Source organism: Coenobita brevimanus, chromosome 28, assembly GCF_032717465.1.
Source record: "Coenobita brevimanus isolate Jiangsu-jjx chromosome 28, ASM3271746v2, whole genome shotgun sequence".
Lineage (NCBI taxonomy): Eukaryota > Metazoa > Arthropoda > Malacostraca > Decapoda > Coenobitidae > Coenobita > Coenobita brevimanus.
Genome location: NC_136981.1, coordinates 24,845,370 through 24,849,955, shown reverse-complemented (window position 1 = coordinate 24,849,955; position 4,586 = coordinate 24,845,370).

Genomic DNA, 4,586 nt, shown 5'->3' with positions numbered 1-4,586 from the left:
TATATTATTGTAATACCGATATAGCTTACATACATATATATAAAAAGATACCATTCATTTGTCACGGGGAGACAAAATCTAGTAAGGAAAGGTAATAGAGAAACACCTTACCTGACAATAATACAAAGGAGAGAAACTAAGGGATATGATAATTATGTGATATGACTGTAGGATCAATATACATCAAGAAAAATGGCTACGTGCCTCCCTATTTACCTACCTTCCAGCAGAAAGACATGGTTGTGAAGAGATGGGCACGAAGGCAGGAATGGGAAGAGCTATGTAGAAGGGGTGGAAAGTTAGGCAGGAAAGCAGGCGTGAGAGGAGGAAGAGAGAGGTTGTTGTGAACAGCAGGAAGGTAGAGGCAGAAACTATCTATCTATCTATATACCTAGGCTGCTTCCCCCAAGGAAAGGGAGGTAGCCGAGACAGGACGACTCACTCTCCATTTACTCATCCATTCAAACACATTCATTCGCATCTTAGCCCCAAAGGGGAGAACGGACAGATCCTCACCGCATCACACCGCGCAACTGCGCAATGCAATCAGTGACATCCGCAGCAGGGCCCGACAGCAGAACTGGTTTACCCCTGCCACATCATAATAGACCCATCCCCAGAAACAGAGATGTAAAAAAGGTAGTGATGAATGGAGAGAGGCAGAGAGGGAAGAGAGAAGGATAGAAGTAAGGAAAAGGAGGGAGGGTAGTTGAATGCATACAAAAGGCAGAAAAGTGAAGCAAACAGAAGCAGAAGGAGAGGGGAGAAAGGGAAAGGAAGGGAAGTGTTGGGCAAGGTATGATAGACCCAACCAGAGAAAGGAAAGTAAAAACAAAGCAGAGTTAAGCAAGGTAGAATGAGTAAAGTCGAACCGAATAAGGAAAAGGAAGATGAACCTGAGTTTAGAATTATAGTGCATGGTAAAGTACGATATAAGGGAATGGAAAACATAGTACCGTAGAACAGAGGATGGCAGTTGATGGTAGAATCTAGTCTAGTCAAATATGGCGGGATGAAGCAGGATAGACAAGTGGATGGGTTATAACACAAAATAGAATAAGAAAGAAGAAATGAGACTGGAGCAAGGAGGCAAGGCAGAGTCGAAGCGAATAAGGATGAGCAGAGTAGCGTAGAGTCGAATCTATGTGAGTAGAGCAGAGTCGATTACGACAGAAAAGAAGGGGCAGAAGGCAAGAAGAACAGGATGGGAAAAGAAAGGCAGAGTTGGTAGCAGGAGGGAAGGCAATAAGATAGGGATGTGAAGAGAAAGACAGAGGTAGTATGAGGGAAGGCATAAAGGCAGAGATGGGAAGAGAAAGGCAGAGTTGGTAGGAGGAGGGAAGGCAGGAAGGTAGGAATGGGAAGAGAAACACAGATGTGATAGGAGGTCAGGCAGTAATTGAAGCTGAAGCGCATTGTTGGATTATGAGTGAGGGAACACAGGAGAGGCAGGACCGACATTACTCATCCTAGCCAAGGTTGTTTGTATAATACCATTCTCACCATTCTCGTCACCGTCTCTGTCATCACTATCAGAACCATCATATCATAATCGTCAACACACCATCACTTACACCGTCATCATCCTTACCTCATGGAATCGTCGCCATCGATGTCGTCATCACTGACTGTCATCATTATCATTAGTACTGTCATATCATCGCCGTCGTCACCCTCATCATCACTATCATCCTTTCAATCTTCATTACTGTCATGTCTTATTCACCATAATGAATATCACCAACATCATCAGTGTTATCGTTTTATATCGTAGTCATAACCATCATCAATATCAGTGTAGTCATTATCATCATCATCATCATCATCTTCAACCTATTCACCACTGTTCAGTACGTAGTGTCACGGAACAACAAGTGGTGTCAGGCACAACAGACCACGCCCGACAGCATTTATTTTATTGGTATGAAATACTGACTCGTGTCTGCCATTTAGTGTCAGTGCACAATTAAAGTCTAAGGTAATGGCGCAAATGTTTTCAAGTTGTGCCCTCTGAAAATCCGTGATCTTGCGTTTGATCTTTCAAGTTCACTAAAGGTCAAAGGTCATGCTGCCAAATGAAAAGCCTATATAAATCTTCCTATATCTTGGTAATAGTAAATATCTCTATCTTCAACGAGTTTCTAGTTATAGCCCCTTGAATAGCCGTGACCTTGAGTTTGATCTTTCAAGGTCATTCAAGGTTAAAGGTCTTGGTGCTAGTTGAAAGCCAATATTATGAATTAATATATGTTCATAATAGTAAATATCTCCATCTTCAACCATTTTCAAGTTATAGCCCTCTGAAAATCCGTGACCTTGATTTTGACCTTTCAGGTCACTCGATTATTTCAGGTTCACTCGATTACCTCCAGAATTTCGTCAATTTCTTTTGGGACCAGTGCTCACATAAAAAAGAGTCGTGCAATTTAATTTAGCCGTTTTCCTGTAATGTTGGTAACAAACAAACATACAAACAAACTCTACCGAAAACAATACCTCGGGGACTCAGTCCGGGCGAGGTGAAAAATAGAAAATAAAATTGAAGTGCGCAAAGTACAACTATCACAGGATAAATGAGCAATGCTGGTTAACATTTCTGTTCACTCATCGTCCAAACTTCGTTTTACTTCACTAGTCCCATTATTATTATCATTATCGGCAGCAGCACCATCCAGCTTTACATAAAGTATTGTAGGATGACTGGGATCCAAAAGCAATTAAAAGGAAATACACAAAACTAATTTAATCAAACCTCATATAATATAACGTCCAATATCGACAATATTAATAGTGATGATGATGACGAGTTAAAGTAATCTGTCTTTTAGTCGGAACGTGGGATTCGGCGCTGCTGACAAAGTACTTACTTGACTTCAACAATCTATCTCCTTTTCTCACGCCAGTGGTGCGATCCTGCTTGACAATGGTTTCAAGTATTTCAAATTTGCAACCGTTAGTTACATGAAATTAATCACCCAACTGTCAGAAACGTTTCCTTTATTTTCATTGCCATCTGTATGTCTTGTCTTGACAAAAAATTAAATTAATCGATCATTTATGAAAGTTCTGGGTATGCTTATGCCACTTTCCACTTAGCAGACTTAGAAAAAGCATTTGATTGACATGTCTCACCTCATACAGAGTGGCTCAGCAAGGTTTGAATTAGCTCGACTCGAGTATTCTTGACCTCAACCACCTACTGCACATGCAAAGTTCCAACTCTAAGCATAGTCTTGGGGAAAAAAAAAAAAAAAAAATTCTTTACCATATCCCCTATGAAATACGCATGGGAACGGTGACAGATTATAATAATACTACTGACACTGATGATGGTGATAATGATGCTGATGGCAATGATAATGGATAAGATAAAGATAATAATGGTGGGGATGATTACAGTACTGTAAAAATGTTACTGATGACAATGATAATGAATAGGACTGGGGAAAAAAAAAATGATACAAATGGTAATATTTCAAATGATACAGATGATGATAATAAAGAGTAAAGGGAAAATAATGTCACTGATATTGGTTTTAATTATACTGGAGATAATGGTAATGACTAGCAACATAAAGGAAATCATGATGATGAAAATGATGAAATAATGATCACGATGATGATGGGCAGCAAAAATAGAGAGAGAGAGAGAGAGAGAGAGAGAGAGAGAGAGAGAGAGAGAGAGAGAGAATTTACAGTACTACCTACTTCCTGCATTCCAAGAAACATCGCAACAAGGATATGACATCGTGACATGGATATGACCTTGTCAGCGCCTCCATGGCAACGAATCTTTGCATTTCATGACGTCACACACCTACACATGATCCGTGTTTAACCTGCTTTCTGAGCTGAGTATAAAATCGCCTGAAGAGAGAGAGAGAGAGAGAGAGAGAGAGAGAGAGAGAGAGAGAGAGAGAGAGAGAGAGAGAGAGAGAGAGAGAGACAGACAGACAGACAGACAGACAGAGACAGACAGACAGACAGACAGACAGACAGACAGTCAGACAGACAGACAGACAGACAGAGATAGTGAGATAATGAAGATTACTCAAGCTTATTATACAGTAAGTCTCTCGTGTGCAACAGGAATAAAAGAAAAAGAAAGTGGTCATTCCACTGAAAGGGTTAATGATGGTTGCTTAATACCAACACTGCGAGATATCTTTCCTAGACTGGATGAAAACTTCCGAAAACGTGAAAAACTAAATGCATCGAATACAAAAGTTCAGGACTTGATACTGACCATCTCCCTTTGCTGAACATTTTCAGTGCTGTCATTTACGCAGAGAGAACGCCAGCACGCTCTCTTAATACCTCTAGCTTCAACTGTCTATGCCACACTACATGCACATAAGATATCACAGCTTCTATTGCCACTCCCTTTAGCAATGGCCACTGCATTATTACCATCAAATAAGGTGGTACCTCGGATTACCACCACCGGTAGGGCAGGGCTGGCGGCACAGGGTCCTTTTGGTCACCATCAAACAACTGTGCTGGCAGCAACTGTTGCGATTTCTAGTCATGCTCGTCAGTGAAGAAGTGAAGGTGCGGCATTATTCTTTACCAGTATCCGTTGCCTT